This window comes from Cibotium barometz, chromosome 56, assembly GCF_041138505.1.
Source record: "Cibotium barometz isolate CiBa-2024 chromosome 56, ASM4113850v1, whole genome shotgun sequence".
Taxonomy (NCBI): Eukaryota; Viridiplantae; Streptophyta; class Polypodiopsida; order Cyatheales; family Cibotiaceae; genus Cibotium; species Cibotium barometz.
This window is the reverse complement of record NC_141101.1, coordinates 13,330,184-13,350,629: the sequence shown is the minus strand read 5'-3', so window position 1 is coordinate 13,350,629 and position 20,446 is coordinate 13,330,184. Positions and strand designations below refer to the sequence as shown.

At 48.3% G+C, this 20,446-nt stretch overlaps 1 protein-coding gene across 4 annotated transcripts in view; it reads left to right on the top strand.

Annotated features, from left to right (window-relative positions):
• Window positions 1–20,446, top strand: part of LOC147606922 (uncharacterized) — a 101,409-nt gene that overhangs the window by 44,076 nt on the left and 36,887 nt on the right. The gene's annotated exons all lie outside the window — the stretch shown is intronic.

Genomic DNA, 20,446 nt, shown 5'->3' with positions numbered 1-20,446 from the left:
CTGGGGGTCGAGAGGGGTGGCTTTACTATACAGGGAGTAGCTTCAACATGTGATATAGGTGGCCGGACGGGATGAGGACGCACGGTTTTTGTCGGTGAGGATCGAGACAGAGAGGGCCCGAGACATCTACCTTGCAATGTGCTACTTTGCACCTTCCAATTCTAAATATGCCACCCATCGAGAGTCCTCATATGTAACTTGGTTGAACACAATGCTAATCAATACACTTAAATACACTAAGATTTGATGGACACTTGTTCAAATACAAGAAGTAAATTGCTGAATTGACAAGAGACACACAATGAGCCGGAACGGCCGACCCCTCCCTCAAATAAAGTATATTGATCTTGGGAGAATCAAGTACATAGTGTCATGGGCATTTCTGACCAGATCTCCATACCAATGCATATGAATACAGTATTGCAAACAAGTGGTTGTCGATGTAGACTTGCAACCCACACTACCCTCTCAAGTGCCCATGTTCCCTACCATCTGCTGTCTATTGTTCCACCAACACATGGTAGCAACAATCTGCAAGAGAGCACCCAGGACAAGAGAACACTACACAGGGTATGTGATCTTGTAATCCGGTTCCTCCCTCTTGCTACTTGCTCCCATATTTAAGCATAAAAGCTTACCAATAGCAAGTAGAGTCGATGACAGCGGAAGTCTTCGCGATGGAAGTCCTTGGAGTGTTGAGATCTTTGATTTGTCGCCTTTCTTCGTGACAAAAGTCTTCAAGAGGATGAAGGGAACCTTGGGAAACCTTCCCCTATGGTTCAACTTGAGAAAGGAGAGCTGAAATTAGGGTTCTCAGCAAAAAGACCAGAAATTACAGCAATAAGAAGAGCTGTTTTGCTGAATTTCAGTCATTGAGACTGTGTAGGAGAGTGATTAGCATCCGGAAACACTCTAGGAAGCTTGAAAATCACCTTAGCAAGCTTGGAAATGGAGTTGGGAAGGAGAATGTGCAGAAAATGCAGCCCAACAGCCCTCATGAAGGAGCCGCCAAACTCTAGAGAGAGGAAGAGGAGTGAGGGGGTGAGTTGTCCAGTGTAAGTGGAAGGCAGGGGCTTTGTGGAGCAAGCTAGAGTGGACACATGGCTGGTTACTCCCTTTGTACAAAGGGGATAAGGTCTGGGCGGTGGACATTGGGTTATGTCCACCTCGGGACATCAGTGTGTGTGAACACCGGGCTGGTCATAATTTATAAGTGAGTTTTGGTCGCCCAAAACTTAATGAAGTGTGTACACACTCACTTATAAATTAGTGCTAACTCCTAAGGCCAAGTTTATGACCAATACTTACCACCTGTCACATGCCACATAACCATGTCAGCAGACAATTTCACACGCACGGTTCGCGGGCGGGCGTCCCCTTACCCGGAACTACACATTGGTCAAGCAAGCATGAAAACAGCATGCAATTTCAATTGCAAGCAAGCACATAAAGAAGCTATTCAATGCAGCATTGGTATGGACAATCCCCGTTAATGAGACTATACCAAAATAGACGTGCTCCAGGCAAGTACACGAGGTACCAGACCCAATGAAACACCAATCCACCAAGCATTTCCGGGCATGTACACGGAGGCACAAGTCCCAACAGAAAGCCAAGTCTACAGTATCACATGACTGGCATCAATCCCCAGCATAAACAACTGCCATGGACACTAGTCCAATGTACATACATGATAAGAAAGCACGGGTGGACCAATTGGGTGGCCAAATGGTGACATCCCTCCCGGCTTCTAAACAGTTCTCCACAACTGAAAAGCATCCAAATATGTCTGAAGCACATGCGGGCAATCTATGAAGAACTCTTTATCTACCCATTTAGCATCAATGGGAAGATAGTTCCTAAACTTGACAAGGTAATGCCTCACAACTTTGCCTGCAGCAAGCTTGCGTTCCTTGTGATACACAATCTGCTCTGGCTGTAAGATCTCCTCAAGCTCATCCACTTCTGGTGGATCCTCAATGACCATTTCACTAGGCTCCGGCCCTACATACTTGCGAAGGAGACTCACATGAAAAGCATTGTGTATGTGCCAATGACTAGGTAATGCCAATCTGAAAGCCACTTCATTGATCTTCTCGATCACTCGAAAAGGCCCATAGTAACTGGTTGCAAGCTTAGGATATGCACCCTCTTTGCCAAGCCTCTTTGCAAGTCTTGCTTTCTCAAATTTCAGCAATACCCAATCATTCTCTTTAACATCCAATTGCCTTATATGCTTGTCGGCGGCAGCCTTTTTATGCTATATTTTAACCATATGCTCGGCTTTGATGGTCTTTTTGACCGGCAAGAAATGAGCTTGCTTGCTAAACCTGTCCACAATTGTCCAAATTGCATCATTACCCTGTTGGGTACGTGGCAAGTCCATAATGAAATCCATTGTAATACTTTCCCATGGCTGCGTGCAAATAGGCAATGGCTGAAGCAAACCTGGTGCCTTTTGCCTATCAAATTTGACTTTTTGACAGGTGATACATGCACGCACATGTGCCTCTATGTCCTTCCGCATACCTGGCCAAAAGAAATACCGCTCAATCATCCACACTCCATCTTTGGACACAATATGCCCAAGATAATGTATCTCTGACAAGAATAACTCACTCTTCTTTGCATTTATGAAGAGTTTATGCTTATGGAGCTCTTCAAAAACAATAGCCAAATGAGCATTATGCTCTTCTTCGGTCTTCAAGAAGACTAGGATGTCATCAAAGAAAACACCTGTAAATTTCGTGTATCCACGGAATATGCGATCCATCATTCTATTGAATGTAGCCGGGGCATTTGTAAGACCAAAAGGCATAACAAGATACTCATAAAGCCCAAATGCTATCCTGAAAGCAGTTTTGTGTACATCTTCGGTTTTACACGCACTTGATGATACCCACTCTTGAGATCAATTCGGCTAAAGCATGCCGATCCATCCAACTTGACATCACAACCATTCAAAGGCGCCACAAGAAAATCCTCATGATCCACATAGCCTTGAATGTGTATGCGCAACTTGCCAAAAATAGGCATGACCTGCACTTCTCTACCAACAAAGGCAGCCCCTGCTTCAATTTGAGGACCCATGCCCTCCACTTCAATACCCAAAGCAGCTGCCATCTGTGTGGATATGAAATTTTCAGATGCACAATCATCAAACATGAACAAAGCGGGTTGATCTTTGAGCCGTCCCCAAGCTTTACATACAACCCTATCTTTGCTATCATGTGAAGTGTTGCCTTGCACATCCGGAACCATATGCACATTAGGCTTTGATGCGTTTGCATTATCACGCTTCTTCTTGTTTGGGCATGTCTTTGCAATATGCTTTGCGTTACCACAAGTAAAGCATTTCCCCTTACTCATATATTGCTTTTTCTGTTCCGGAGTGAGACGATAGTCTCTCAGTTTGAAGGGACGCTCTTGGTAGTGTTATTTTGAGCCTTTGGACCATTTTTATCTTGGTTTTGGTCCTTTTTAGGTGGCTGTCCATCATTTTGCAGGTTTTGGACAGTCCTCTCTTTGCCTTGAAATGAGGGTTTAGCCTTATTGGATCGACTCAATTTGAGTTCCAATTGCTTGGTGGTGGTGGCAGCTACGATTAATTGGTGTAAGGAATGACCAAGATACATTTGTAGTCCTGCTTTGTACACGGGTTGTAATCCCGATTGAAACCTTCTCTTCCTTTCCGCCTCAGTGACATGCATAAATGGAGACACCTCCAAAAGCACTTTCCAAAACTTTTTGTACATATGCATCTACCGATTCCCCCTCATTTTGCTTTACCCAGTCCCACTTCATTGTTATCTCATTCAATTCATTGGGAGGCAAGGATTGAGCATAGAACCTCTCCTTGAACTCTTCCCATGATCTAACAGGATTCGGTGAGAGCTTCTCCGTGAGCCACCAATGGGCAGTAGTGCCTTTCATGAACATGCTTACATGCCGGATCATGGATTTTTGAGTGAAATCCTCATCACTGAAAGCAATATCAAACTGGGCAATAAAAGCAAGTGCCTTTGATGCATCATATTCCCCATGATTGTCAAACTTCACAGATTTGTCTCCGGCTTTGAAGTCACGAGACTTTGATGCATGCGTGTGCATCTCAACATGTTTTCCTCCATGTTTGTCCATTGGGACAGCCCCTATGAGGACTAGCATCATTTTTGGACCAAAAGGTGATGCATAAGGCATAGATACATGTGCCCTGTAAGCATGAGGCATGGCTGACCCCTCAACATGCATTGATACATTTTCAGCCATAACTTCTCCCTCACGAGCACACTCGAAGACATGAGTAGCATGAGAGATACGTGGAATACCTGCACCAACAGAAAATTGCAGCCCATGTTGCATGTGTTGTGCATGCACATTTTTAGCCGGCAATGGCATTTGACATACATTTTGACTACTGCCATAAACATTGTATCCTTCACGGGCTACATAAGGTATTCCTGCATGACGTGAAGTCACTGATTGTTCCTCTCCCATAGCATGGAGATTCATCCTCTTAGACATAAATTCTTGTTCGGGCACTTGTGGGGATTCCAAGACATGTGGGATGGTTGCCTTTTCTTCTGCATAGGCATCCTTGGTATGAGCCAAGTATGCACGTGCTGCATCCCTCGGTTGCATGTGCAACTCTTGAGCAATCATTGCCATTGCATGATCCATATAAGATTCAGCTTTCTTGGCCTTCAAACGGTCATGTACCAATGGATCCTCGCAATGGTAGAGATTCAATTCTTCTTGTTGTGCATGGAGAAGAGCCTGCATACGAGTAAGTTCAGCCCTCAAGATTGTGGACTCTTCTTCCTGCATCTTCTCTTTGCCACGGGACGGCTGTCCCACATATTCATGTTCCCTATTGTGCACCACATGAGTTTGCTCATCCTGTAAAGCATTAGAGGCATGCATTTCATTGTCCCTGCCTATTGTATTAGTATCTCCAACATTCATTGTATGGCTGTCCATAATGTTCTAAGTGTAGAGAAAGCTAGTGTTCATGGTGATCGTCTCTCACGATAGAAGTGAAAGAGAACCATATGCTCTGATACCAATGTAACTTGGTTGAACACAATGCTAATCCATACACTTAAATACACTAAGATTTGAGAGACACTTGTTCAAATACAAGAAGTAAATTGTTGAATTGACAAGAGACACACAATAAGCCGGAACGGCCGACCCCTCCCTGAAATAAAGTATGTTGATCTTGGGAGAATCAAGTACATAGTGTCATGGGCATTTCTGACGAGATTTCCATACCAATGCATATGAATACAGTATTGCAAACAAGTGGTTGTCGATGTAGACTTGCAACCCACACTACCCTCTCAAGTGCCCATGTTCCCTACCATCTGCACTCTATTGTTCCACCAACACATGGTAGCAACAATCTGTAAGAGAGCACGTAGGACAAGAGAACACTACACAGGGTATGTGATCTTGTAATACGGTTCCTCCCTCCTGCTACTTGCTCCCATATTTAAGCATAAAAGCTTACCAATAGCAAGTAGAGTCGATGACAGCGGAAGTCTTCGCGATGGAAGTCCTTCGAGTTTTGAGATCTTTGATTTGTCGCCTTTCTTCGCGACAAAAGTCTTCAAGAGGATGAAGGGAACCTTGGGAAAGCTTCCCCTATGGTTCAACTTGAGAAAGGAGAGCTGAAATTAGGGTTTTCAGCAAAAAGACCAGAAATTACAACAATAAAGAGAGCTGTTTTGCTGAATTTCAGTCATTGAGAGTGTGTAGGAGAGTGATTAGCATCCGGAAACACTCTAGGAAGCTTGAAAATCACCTTAGCAAGCTTGGAAATGGAGTTGGGAAGGACAACTACAGGACTATCATGATTGGTCACACCTTGGCCAAGATTTATGGTTCAATTTTGGAGCATGAGCTTAGTAGATGGTCCGAGGAGCAGAGACTCAGAGCAACGGGGCAGGCAGGCTTCAGGAGAGGGCACTCCACACTAGATCATATCTTTACACTGCAGGGGATCATTGAGGAGGGGAGAGCTCACGGGCATCGGATATACTGCTACTTTCTGGATTTCCGCAAAGCTCTTGATACCGTACCACGGGCCAGACTGATGAGGAGACTGCAGGATATGGGAGTGCCAGCAGAGATGCTTTGGGGGATCATTACAGTCTATGAGTCAGTCACAGGGAAGAGTACGGGCTCCAAGAAGCGACTCAGAGATCATACACAACACTATCGGGGTGAAGCTGGGCTGCCCCTTGTCTCCTACTCTATTTGGTCTATACATTGATGAGATCTCGGATTACATAGACAAACAGGGAGGACCAGGAGCACATTTGGCAGGAGTCCTGATACTGATCCTCTTGTATGCAGATGATCTTGTTCTTATTTCTGATTCACCTGAGGGGCTGCAGAGGCATTTGGAAGCATTACGGGCCTTTTGCGAGGTCCGGGACCTCATTGTGAACCTTGGAAAGACCAAGGTCATGATCTTTAACACCTCCTCACAGTGGATAAGTAGATCTGCAGTATAGTTTACATACAGTGGAGAGCCTGTGGAGTATGTTACCTTATATGTATGTATACCTTGGGATCACTTTTGTTGGACCTCAGTTCTCGATGCGGAAGGCGGCCGAAGCTAGATTGATGAGGGGATATCCGATATGCAGCCCTTGGCTCGCTAGAGAGGCAATGCTCACAGATACAGTTTCAGGAGCGGAGGATGAAGCTTTGGCTATTTGATACTCTAGTTACACTTGCACTACTGTATGGTGCCCCCATCTGGGGTCCTAGCTTATACCACAGGAGGAGACAGAGGAGAGAGCCGGCTGAGACAAATACAGAGCAGGTATATGATGTGTGGAAGCGGATGGAGAGGCCCCTAGTGGCGATGATCTCACGCATGATTAGGAGTAAGCCATCGTGCCACATGAGATTGTGTGGGCAGAGATGGGGGCTGCATCGATAGTGACAGAGGCTCTATTCCAGACAGTGACATACTGGCACAGGCTATGGGAGCTTCCACTTGATAGATACCCCCGGCTAGTCCTCGAGGCAGTTGAAACTTGAGGGAGATACAGAGTGCTGGTATGCACAGGTAAGCACTTGGTTTGGCATGCACTGTATGCAGATGGAGGCACTCCCTCCGTTGCAGTACAGCATAGAGGCCCCGTCATTTGCTCTCGGCCGCACAGAGCGGAACAGGGTTATCAGGAAGGACGTTGTCAGACTGGATACTCAGAGGACATGGAGTTCACCTAGTCGTCCATTGGGGATGAAGATGGCCTTCTACAGAGATCACCTCCTATGCCTGACAGAGGATGGGTTCATCATCTGCCCACGCTACATGGACACACACCTATCCTTTGGGGTGAGATGTGCGATCGGCCAGTCTGCACCTTTTCCACCAGTTGAGAGTGGAGACTGCTAGATATGGGCCTAGGGCGGCCGTACCAGAGGACAGGATATGCTAGCTCTATCACACAGATCCCGAGACAACGGATCATTACATATGCCGATGCCCTGTATACTATGAGATTCGGGGGAGGTTCCACTGCCTCTTCCGAGGTGGGTTCGGACCACTTTCTAGGATCATGGACTTCCCGGATCAGAGATGCCTGGGACTTTTCCTTCTAGAGCTTCGTAGACATAGGGAGTCCTTAGTGAGATCCAGATCAGCTGTACTTGCTCGAGGACCAGCGCAAAGAGCTCTCACTGACTTCTTCCATACCAGCACTCTGAGGGCCGATGCACCCATCATACCCAGACAATAGGTAGTGCAAGAGCTCGGCCGAGAGGTGTGACACTCGACAGAGCCATTGAGTTATGCAGAGCTTGACGCCCTAGACCCCATGGCCCTCGCCCACGGCCACACCCCCACAAGAGGATCCGGGCCATCATCTCCCATCATCGCAGGACCTTCTCGCGCCAGCTCAGTTTTACCACCTTGAGCACCATGTCACAGAGGCCCATGAGGGATGTATTAGGGTGATATGAGAGCTCTCTGCTCATGTATCTATATTAGATTTTGTAGTTCTAGATTTTTGTTATCTTTCTTTATTACTATTTTGTACCCAGGATGATGTACCTCATGGATGTGATGTAACCTTTTGGTCTCATAGGTGTCGTGTGCAAATGTTTGCCTGCAAACTGAAGCAAGTGTAAACCTGCACCAAATTGTCCAATTACACACAATGTGTATACACATGCGACAAATCACATCTGTAATGCCCAATTACATGCTCCAATCAGAAAAGCCCCAATTTTTATGCACTCCAGTCGCTTCAATGTGCAGTTAATTGGCCAATTTTCACAAAAGCCCCAAATTTCTGCAACTGAAAGAGACTCAATTTGCTGATTTTGACCTCAATTTGAAAAACCCCCAAATTCTAAGCAAAGTAGCATTTCCAATTTGTCATCAAATTGATTTGGGCAACTCTGCCGCCGCAGGTACTCTTCTTGCAATTCTGCCTCCTGCAAGTTTCTACGCAGAGGGGAATTTTGGCAAACCCCCAAAAGTTACTGAACCTGCACCAGAATGCCTGCAATTTTTTTTTGATTTTTTATTTTTTGAAATAAAGGTACCTGCACGTGGCGGGGGACCACGGAGGTGCAGGCGGAGGACCTGCCGGCGCTAGTGTGTCAACCGACGGTCTCTGCGTGCACAGTCAGCTGTAGCCACTAGGCCAGGAGAAGGCGGAGGTATGCGCACTAGCTCGGCCGGAGGCGACGATGGCGGAGTTCTGCGCACGAACGTCGCTGAGGAGGCAGGCGGAACGGGTAGAGGTATGCGGACTAACGCCACCGAAGAAGCTGGCCGGAACGGGCGGCGGCGGATGTCTGCGCACTAGCGCCGCCAAAGAAGCTGGGCGAAACAGGCGGCGGCGGAGGTCTGCGCAGTAGTGCCGCCGGCTGGAGGTGTCTGAAATGGGAGGTCCCGCCCATGGGCTGAGCGACGGCGATGCTCTCCCCACTAGTGCCGCCGGCTGTTGGTGGCCGGAACTGGTAGACGAAAGCAGAGGGGCGGAAAAGCCACAATCCGTCGACAGAAATTCGCAGGCGATGGACAGAACTGTGGAAGCGACGGAAACTCCGTTTGCTGCAGAGGGGCAGAACTCCACAGACAGGTCCCAGCTCTGATTCTATTTGTTGGTGTTGGACTCACACACTCACACACACAAACCTACACATTAGGGTTACGTGTAGGAGGGAGAAGCTCACACAGAAATGAGAGAGAGAGAGAGAGCCAAAAATGTGGTAGCCACAAAATGCAAGTCAACCCTTGCATGTGTGTCACATCCATATAATATAGAAGTACAAAATATATTATGTGGAGTGTCCTTTCACACTTGATATCCAAGGGGAAAAACCACATGGGAAAAAGTGCCCTTGGTTAAGCCCTGTTCATACATAGCACTACCATAAGTGAGCATATGCCTACACGACTAGCTCCCTAAAGCTACACAACTAGATAAATAAAATAATGATGATAAAATGCTGGAAAATTATGGGAAAAATACCAGATAAATATGATAAAATACTAAATGATATTCTAAGGCTTCTTTCATTTTGGCCTTTTGAAGACGTTAATACAACTCTCTCTCTTATCAGATCCACCATGATGTAACTTTTTGGTCTCATAGGTCATTATGGCCTTTTGAAGATGTTAATATAACATTTCATTTCATTTCATTTCTCTCTCTCTCTCTCTCTCTCTCTCTCTCTCTCTCTCTCTCTCTCTCTCTCTCTCTCTCAGAGGTTGAGGATTTGCCGACTATGCCACACAGAGGTTGAGACGGAGGAGCGTTACATATGCCGCTGCCCAGTATACTATGAGATCCGCGGGAGGTTTCACTGTCTATTTCGCGAGGGATTTGGTCCACTCTCTAGGATCATTGATTTCCAGGACCAGCGTTGCCTAGGCCTCTTCTTGCTTGAGCTTCGCAGACACAGGGACACCTTGAGAGAGCTTTGGCCCCAACCACCCCACCCCCTCCCTCGCCAGCCAACCATCACCAGTTTCTTCCAGACTTAGGAGGTGGAGGACACCGACATAGTGGATCTTGTGGACCCTCCACAAGCTGCTTTGGATCTACCTCGCCCGAGAGGAGTTACCTCGGACCGAGCCTCTGCACTCCAGCGTGGCCCCCCCCCCGGTCGGCCACGATCACCTCATCAGCTCCAGATCCAAGACATGCTCGACCGCCATCGAGCTACCTTTCCACGTGACATAGCTAAGGGAGACCTCTTGGCCATACTCATTAGCCCCATGCTTGATATTTTGGAGAGTGGTATACCATCTACTCGGAGTTGATGTTTCTCTCATGTTTCTATGTTCTTAGTATTCCATGATGAGTTTCCATGGACAGTTTTATATCACCCCAACGAGATAGCTATGTTTATGTTTTCTTTCTGTTTTATTTTCCATTCCATGATGAGATATGCCATGGACATTATTGTATCACTTTGGTCTCATAGGCCCATTGGGTCTTTAGTAGACGCTTAATATATCTTTCTTTCTTTCTTTCTCCAGAAAATGGCTCATTACAAGAGCCATTTTTTGCACCTCTCACCAGATGGTTTTATTACCCACCCAGCATACATGGATGTTTTCCTATCACATGGGATACGTTGAACCATTGGATAGATCCGGACCTCATCACACCAGCTACGGATTGAGACAGGTTGATATGTGCATCAGATCTTGGATGACCGCATTTGTAATCTATGCTACTAGGAGGCAGAGACAGAGGAGTGAAGGGGACGGGGGCGGAGCACGCACATAGGAGAGAGAGAGAGACACGATATGGTGGGGAGAGTACCAAAGTAGTCCGGTAGTGGTACTGTGAGCCCTCCCCTTATTCACTATTGTAATGAATAAGTGTATACACATGTGGGCGCTCGGACACGGGAGACCGCCCGGACGGCACAGGGGCCTTTAACCCCAACAACCTCCCAGTTAAAGGTCAATGTGCCTTCAAGTGAGAACCCATTACCTACTAGCCTACAACTAGTATGTACAAGATGGACGAGATACGACGGATCTCATCCCACACCTACGGGCTCACTATGTCGTAGTGCATCTGGCTCTCCGAGCAGACCAATGCGCGGTGGAAGCCATGCAGAGATATCACCCATCTCTGCATCCTGTCTGCGAGAGCTCATGCACTCATGCAGGTATGTAGCAATGACCTGCATCTCTCCCCCATGCTGAATGTTCGTGGAGTCAGCCACCGCACAGCTCACAACTCCCACTGCAAATGCGCCCACGGCAAATGCAAGCTAAGGTCTCGACATGAGTATCTCATACATGAGACCCCCGAACGCTGATGCTACTCTGGCTATCTCGCATAGCCTCACCATGTCAGCCATAGCTGACGCATCAGGACTGGACTCTGCCACATATGAATGTGCTAGCTCCGGGGTACTGGCCAGTGTCCCCGTATCCACGTGTCATGTCAGAAGCATCGTCATGCTCTAACTGTAGCATCTCGTCTGACATCCGCATGTCAAGAAATGACTGCACTACCGAAGCATCATCGGCATCTAAACCAGTCATCTCCGCCATCACACATGATGACTCGCCCTGTGCATCCATAGAGGACAGATGCTCCACATGTCCATCAATAGACATCTCATGCACTGGCTCCTGTGTCACATTTCGTGACTGCTGCCCCTGTAGTGCATCTCTAGAGCAAGCACTGCTCTCAACATGTCCCACGCTGGACAAACCATGCACCTCGGGCTCTGTATGCTCGACCACTGTCTGAGCATCACCATGCAACTCATCTGCAAACGAAATGCGTCTAGAGTCGCGCTGTCTGCATGAAAGGAGTATCACTGAGACCAGACCATCTCGTATCTGAGTGACATGCAAAGGGTATACTAGGTGACTCCTCGCACCTCTCGCTATGACTAGCGAGCCACACTGCATCCGAAACGAATGCTCATCGAGTAAAACTTTGCATCCTTGGTCACTCAATTGTGAGATTGAGATGAGACTCTGTATGAGTCCCGGCACACAGCGTACATGACGAAGCGTATACGATGCACCACTAGGCAAAGACATGCATACATCTCCAGCACCCTTAATGTCATACACTGAGCCATCTGCCAGCTGCACACAACCAAGTCTCCCACTAGAAAAACTACTAAACCAGTCACGCTGCAGAGTGACATGAAAAGTAGCATGTGTATCTAGTAACCCGCTGAGTCAATCTCACTGTCAACTGCTGTCTATGCCAAACTAGCATCACGACTCCGTCGTCTCTGCTGCCCCATACGCCTCAAGCAACTACGTCTAATATGCCCCATATGACCACAATGCCAACATCTCTGCTGTTGACGTGATCTAGATCTCTGTCTCTCATGAGTATGAGACCTGCCTCTCACATGAGGCGTCTCAACCACAGCCATCCCTGTACCTGTAGCATCTGTACCATCTAAATGGGCAACAGCATGGTGGGCAATCTCCGAAGCCATGACTGTCCACAAACAAGATAGACAAACTGCTCGAGTACAATATACTTGTAATACGCGGAAGCTTCGGAGAAGGATCGGTACTTCAAAACTCAGAAAACAGCACTCTTTTCGCGACGGAATTAACGCACAAAACTGAAAGACGATGTGCAGAAAAATAGAGAGAGAAGGGGGAGATGGAGAGGACACAGTATTGGGTCCCAATTACCCTCTGTAGGGCCCCCACCACGGATGGTGTATTTGCTTTATTAGAATGATGTAAATCTGAAACAAATACAAAGTACTTGACCTTTTCTTGGCTGGAAAACCTGCCCTTGACCTTCAGTCCTTCACCCCTTAGCTTTAGCAAACCCTTGGCTGTCCTGGCCCTTGAATGCTTGGAGCTCTTGGTGAAATATGAGATGGATGAAATGAATTATGACTTGGGCTTTTATACCCCTCATATCATGCAGTCGGCCTGCTCATAACAGCCCCACGACTGAGTCTTGTAATAAAATGTGTTCACACTTTAATAAAGTGCATTCACACCTGTTTAGAGCCTGTCCAGCCTGCGCAGCCTTCTGGGACAGCACCCTGGCTGCTGGGCATTCAACGCAGAGGTGTGGGACTGCCCCCCACACCTGGCCGCCTTCTGTTCTAGGGTTTTTACCCTCTGTCGGCTGCCTGTCCAGAGGCTCTGGAGCTGGCCGACTGCCCCTCCAGCCCTTGCCTTGGCTGGTGGGCAAAGTCTTGGGCCCTCCTGGCCCCTTGGGGGTGGTTCTACACCTCCCCCATGCCCATCTAAGTATGCACATGCAAATACCTACACTGGGGTAGCCCTATGGACTGGCCCCATCTCTACATGCAAACTACATGCCTACAGATGTCTGGCATCTAGTTGCAAACCAGATACTGAGCACATCTGACATCATTCCAGAGGGAGACTCACAGCGCGGACTGGCACTGCTTCATGTGTAGGACAATGCACACCTGACCTTGGACTCATGTGCAGGACAATGCACACCTGACCTCGGACGACTGAGATGGATCCCTGGCTGACTCGTCCCGGACTGGGCTCACATGGGACCAGTTCACCATCCCAGGTCCTGCACCTACTGTACAGAATGTCCACGTGGCATCCAAGTGCGGGATGCACGTGACATCCCCTTCTGCTTAACTTGACGGAAGCTGCATAGCCTCCAAATAATCCGTCAATAAAGCCGGATAGTCTTCGAAAAATTCGTTGTCGAGCCATACCGCTTCATGAGTTCCTCGGTCCTGAAACTTCGTGAGGAACTGTCGTAGTCTTCGGCCTGAGCCATGCTTGAAACGGTGCAGAAGGATCTGTTCTGGAACCATTACCTCAGCTTCATCAATGATGTCTGGTTCCGCTTCGTCTTTGACCTCTGAAGGGGGTGGACCTGCATATGGCTTTAACCAACTGACATGAAATACATCGTGCATAGTCCAACTCGGAGGTAGCTTTAACTGCATAGACACCTCATTAATCTTTTTCCGAATGGGGAATGGTCCGAAGCTCCTGAAAGACAACTTTGGGCATCGCTTGCCCACTTGCTTTAATCTTTGCTTCATAATCCGAAGATATACCCAATCTCCTTCCGAAAACTTAATGTCCCTTCGGTCTTTATTGGCCTGTCGAGTGTAGGCCTCTTGCGCTTTAGCCAATCTGTCTTTGACGGACTCTAGGATCTCCTGGTAAGACTCCGTCACTCTGTTCGCCTCCGGTACTGAAGACGATGTCCTGGTTAACAACGACTGGAAAGGCCTTCCAAACGCTGCCTCATATGGAGTCCTGCCAATAGCTGAAGAAAAAGAGTCATTCAGAACAGCTTGAACTAAAGGCAAAAACGATTCCCACTTACCTTGCTGATCGTGGACATAACACTTCAGCACATCAAAGGCCAACTGGTTGTATATCTCTGTCTGGCCATCTGTCTGTGGGTGGAATGCACTGGAAAAATTCAACTTAGTACCAAAATTATCAAACAATGCCCTCCAAAAATGACTGGTAAACTTGGCATCTCGGTCTGACACTATGGTCCTAGGAATCCCACCAATCGGGTACCAATGCCGAATGAAAAGCTGGGCAACATCCTCGGCGGTCACATTGGCCCTGCAAGGAATAAGCATCACAAATTTGCTGAACCTGTCAACAATAGTCAAACACTGTGTATTACGCTTACTCGGACTGGGAGGCAGATTTGTGACAAAGTCCATCGAAATGTCTTGGAAAGGACCCTCAGGAATTGGCAAAGGCTGTAACAACCCTATCTTCTTTCCACGAGGAGCTTTCACCTTTTGACAAATGTCACAGCGTTGTACATAAGTAAACACATCACGCCTCATCTTTGGCCAATAGTATTGCCGTTCTAACTTCTCCAGAGTCGAATTCATGCCCCTATGACCACCTGTAATGGCGTCATGGGCATCATGGAGAAGAGCTGCCCGGAATGATTTCATGACACACAGTCGGCCTTTGTAGTAAAGCCAACCATCGCGTATCAGAAAATGGCATGGTCCTGTGGCATCCAATGCCTGTTCCCACTGCGTACCGAATTCCTCGGAATCCGCGTACATGTGCTTCATGTCTTCTAGTCCTGTACCAACAAGGTCTAGTCTAGTGGTCTGAATCGCAGATACATGTCCCTTCCTGCTCAAAGCATCGGCCACTGGATTGGCCTTTCTTGGAAGGTACTCAATCATACCACCGAACTGCTGGAATATCTGACTCCAGCGGTGTTGTCGATCACTCCACTGTGCACTTGGGATTGTCTGAATCCAGCGCAATGCCTGATGGTCAGTGCGAACCTCGAAGTCACGGCCATACAAGAAATGTTTCCAATGTTTCAAGGCCTGAATGACTGCTAGGAGTTCACGATCGTAGACTGAGTAATTCTTTTCGGCGGGCAGTAACTTACGAGACATGTAAGCTACTGGATGACCATTCTGTTGCAATACACCTCCAATTGCGATGTTACTCGCATCGGTGATCACCTGAAATGGTTCGTCCCACGAGGCAAGGGCTAGACAAGGCGCTTCCGACAAAGCCACCTTGAGGTTCTGGAATGCCTCCAACGCTCGTGGAGTCATTCGAATCTTTTGCCTCCTTGTTTTCACTCCCTTTAGCAGATCGGTGAGGTCTGCCGAGAGATCGGAAAACTTGTCAATGTGGGTGGAATATGCTTGGCATATACCCACAAATGATCTAATGTCATAAGCAGTCTGAGGTACTTCCCAGTTAACAATCTCGGCCACTTTAGCCGGATCAAGTCGAATGCCTTCGGCACTGATTATATATCCCAAGTAATGTACTTGGAACAGATAAAATTCTGACTTCTTTTCATTGATATAGAGCTCGTTGCTTTCCAGCAACTTAAGGACTTTCTCCACATCAATGTCATGCTGCTCAACTGTAGCTGAAAATATGAGTATGTCGTCCAGAAATATGAACACACACACTCCGATCAACTCCCGGAAAATACGCATCATCATGCGGTTAAATGTAGCTGGGGCGTTCGTCAAACCAAATGGCATGACCACAAATTCGTAGTGGGCCCGTTCTGTACGGAAAGCTGTCTTGGGGATGTCCCCCTCAACAATCCGAACCTGGTGGTACCCACTCTTTAAATCCAATTTAGAGAACACCTTAGCGCCATTCAGCCTCTCGAGAATATAGTCAATTCGAGGCATCGGGAATCTGCTCTTGATAGTCAGCTTGTTGAGTGCACGATAATCGACACACAACCGAGAAGACCCATCTTTCTTCTTGACAAATAAGATCGGTGCTGCAAATGGCGACACGCTGGGGCGGATGAAGCCAGCTTGCAGCAATTCTTGGAGTTGGCGGTCCAACTCCGATTCCATTGCCTTCGAAAGGCGATATGGAAACTTGCTCGGGGGTTCCGAGCCTGGGAGGAGGTCAATCTTGTGATCCTCCGGTCTGGACGGGGGAAGCTGGGGAGGGAGACTATCCCGAAGAAAAATCTTCTGGAACTTTTCATGGAGAACCGAGTACTTCTCGGAAGCACTGGCCACCGTCTGGGCTGTCTGGACGTAAATCATCGCACACTGTGCGCCTTTCCTGACTGCTCGCTTAGCCTGCAAGTGGCTTATGAGCGGAAAGTTTGGAATACCTGGCGCACACTTAATGGTCACAGGGGTGTTTGACACATTCCGATCAATGTGGAACGTGTGCTTGTCCCACTTGACATCAGGAAGGAACTTGTGAAACCACTGGATACCCAAAATTATGTCTGCTCCTACAAGAGGGGCAACCATAAAATCACGCACAAACTCTATGCCCTGAATGACTAATTTAGCACCTAGAGCTTCATACTTGACGCTCGTAGTCATACCTGTGCTAAAACCCTCAACTTGTTTGTCCACCGGAGTGAGCTCGAAACGGGCACGCCTAGCGGCCTCTTCCGTGATCACATCCTCCGTGCTGCCGCTGTCAAACAAGACAACGACTCTCTGGCCACCTATGTAGCCAAAGGACTTGAGCAATTCGTTGCGCTCATACTCCTGGTCATGGGCGCCCTTCTGCTTATCTTCGAGCTCCCGGCTAATAATTGCTCCAACTGAAGCACCGGGGGTTGAAGAACTAGGGTTAGCCACTGGGGTCTGTGTGGGAGCTGTGCTCACCACGGAAGCTGTGGAGGCGGCGGCGGGCTTTGGAGGCTTCTTCGGACAATCCCGAGAAGTATGTCCTTTTGTGTGACAAAAGTAACATCTACCCTCCTTCCTGTACTGAGCAAGCTCCTCAGCACTCAACTTGCCACCTGTCTTGCCTGCCTCCGCTTTCTGGTCTGGAGTAAGCTTAGACGCATTGTTCGAGTTCTTGGAGCCAGAGGCTCCCGGGCTCTGTCCTGGGGAAGACCCCGTTTGGTTCTGGCTTTTGCCCCCCGAGGTGTTAGCCTTGGGAGAAGCCGGCTGGGAAGTCTTGGGCTTGCCACCATTGTGTTTCATTTCTGCACTCTGCGCAAGCGAGAGTGCGTCCTCAAAGGTGGCTGGTCTAAACATACGCACCTCCCATTGGATGTGCGTGTCCAGGCCATACAAAAACTGCCCTTTCTTGTCCGCATCAGATAAGCCTAATTGTAGACACAAGGTCGAAATTCTATTGGCAAACTGAAGGACTGGTTGCGCATTCTGACGCGCACCCCTGAACTTGTCTTCGAGTCGCTCAAGGTAGTGGGGCGGTAAAAACCGCTGCTTAAGGTCACGGACGAACTCGTCCCACCCATAAGCTGCCATACCTGATCTGGTGTGGGCATGAGCCCACTGAGTCCACCAAGGAATGGCCTCACCTTCCAAATACCAACTGGCTAAGATCACTTTGTCAATATCTGATTTCCTAACTGCGGCAAAGTAAGCTTCAAATTGATGTAACCATGAATACAGAGTAGTGGGATCGAGTTTACCATTATACTTACTGAAGTTCATTTTCTCGGGAAAATGATTCGAGGGCGCCGCCGGTGTCAATCTGGCGTCCAAAGCTCGGAGGTAACGCTCGTGTTCCACTCGTCGCATGGCTTCGTCTTCTCGTTGTCGAATCTCCAATGCCCGTATCTGCATCTCAAGCAAGGAGCTTGACTGCGGCTGTGACCCCTCGAGAGGGTCCCTGTGACGAGGATCTGGTATCTGGGGTACGGAAGGAGAGGGAGGAGGAGATGGAAAACGCGACGCTGGAGAGCGAGAACGCTCCTCCAGAGCCACAATCCGCGCCTTCTGCTCGTCCAACTTGGTTGTCTGGTCTGCGATTGCTCGCATCATCTGCTGGAACATGTCTTGTACACTCAAGCCGGGTGCCCTAGCTGGGCTGCCTGGTGCACTCTGGTCCCATGGTTCTGGTTCTCTCTCGTCGCCAAAGCTCGCCATAGCGGGAATATGCAGTTCCTTTCCGAAACGCAATCTGACCATCCACTAGCTGTGTGGGAGACTTCCGGAGGCTTCCGGAGGCTAAAAACCAACCGTCCTTCGAGGGACAGGAGTCACTCCGAAAGGGGTAGTCCACCGGCGTCTAAAAACCAACCACACGAGCGAAAAATTTTCTGGTTTTCTTTGCTGAATCTTCGTCCTTGAAGTAGGCTCTGATACCACTGTAATACGCGGAAGCTTCGGAGAAGGATCGGTACTTCAAAACTCAGAAAACAGCACTCTTTTCGCGACGGAATTAACGCACAAAACTGAAAGACGATGTGCAGAAAAATAGAGAGAGAAGGGGGAGATGGAGAGGACACAGTATTGGGTCCCAATTACCCTCTGTAGGGCCCCCACCACGGATGGTGTATTTGCTTTATTAGAATGATGTAAATCTGAAACAAATACAAAGTACTTGACCTTTTCTTGGCTGGAAAACCTGCCCTTGACCTTCAGTCCTTCACCCCTTAGCTTTAGCAAACCCTTGGCTGTCCTGGCCCTTGAATGCTTGGAGCTCTTGGTGAAATATGAGATGGATGAAATGAATTATGACTTGGGCTTTTATACCCCTCATATCATGCAGTCGGCCTGCTCATAACAGCCCCACGACTGAGTCTTGTAATAAAATGTGTTCACACTTTAATAAAGTGCATTCACACCTGTTTAGAGCCTGTCCAGCCTGCGCAGCCTTCTGGGACAGCACCCTGGCTGCTGGGCATTCAACGCAGAGGTGTGGGACTGCCCCCCACACCTGGCCGCCTTCTGTTCTAGGGTTTTTACCCTCTGTCGGCTGCCTGTCCAGAGGCTCTGGAGCTGGCTGACTGCCCCTCCAGCCCTTGCCTTGGCTGGTGGGCAAAGTCTTGGGCCCTCCTGGCCCCTTGGGGGTGGTTCTACACCTCCCCCATGCCCATCTAAGTATGCACATGCAAATACCTACACTGGGGTAGCCCTATGGACTGGCCCCATCTCTACATGCAAACTACATGCCTACAGATGTCTGGCATCTAGTTGCAAACCAGATACTCAGCACATCTGACATCATTCCAGAGGGAGACTCACAGCGCGGACTGGCACTGCTTCATGTGCAGGACAATGCACACCTGACCTTGGACTCATGTGCAGGACAATGCACACCTGACCTCGGACGACTGAGATGGATCCCTGGCTGACTCGTCCCGGACTGGGCTCACATGGGACCAGTTCACCATCCCAGGTCCTGCACCTACTGTACAGAATGTCCACGTGGCATCCAAGTGCGGGATGCACGTGACAATACTCTCCTACCCGAGAGTAGTGTGGCTGTCAATGTCTCCCACCTGAACCAAACGCGTCCAAATGTATAGAGACAACTGTAAGATGCTCTCAACTAGCGTGTGCTAGCTCAACCGAGCATCCAATGCACATGCACGGATTTTCCAAAAAATCCGGCAGAGTCTCCCCTGTATCTAGGAGAAACCCCCAACTTGTCTACACGACGAACTAGATGCAAATGTGCATCCAACAATGCCAATATGGCTCCAACAAAGCTCACACACTTTGTTTACATGTACAGATGTCACACTTTGTTTACATGCAAGAGGCGGTCATGCATTCAACAATGCATACATGGCATCCAATAAATGCCCACGCTGTAACTGAGCTCAAGCACGAGCTAACCGTGTCACAAACCTGCCTTAACTGCATACAAAAGTGCATCAACAACTACCTGTCATGTTATCCAAAGGACACATAAAGCGCATCCATATGGGCATCCAAAACTGGATATCAACAAGAGGATCGCACACCTCTCACAAAGGCATCCACACAAACGGGCATCCAAAATGGGCATCCAAGTGTGGGTAATGACAGGAGGATCACACACCTCTCAAACTGTCACCCACACCATCGGGCATCCAAATGGTACTGTCCGAGAGAACTCTCGACCGGAATCACTGGAGCAATCGCGCATACAAGGCACCAACAACCGCTCACCCTCGATCTATACGAGGAGCATAAATGGGCATGCAACAACAAAGCACATGGCATTCACATACGAGGCATCCAATGATGCATACGAGGC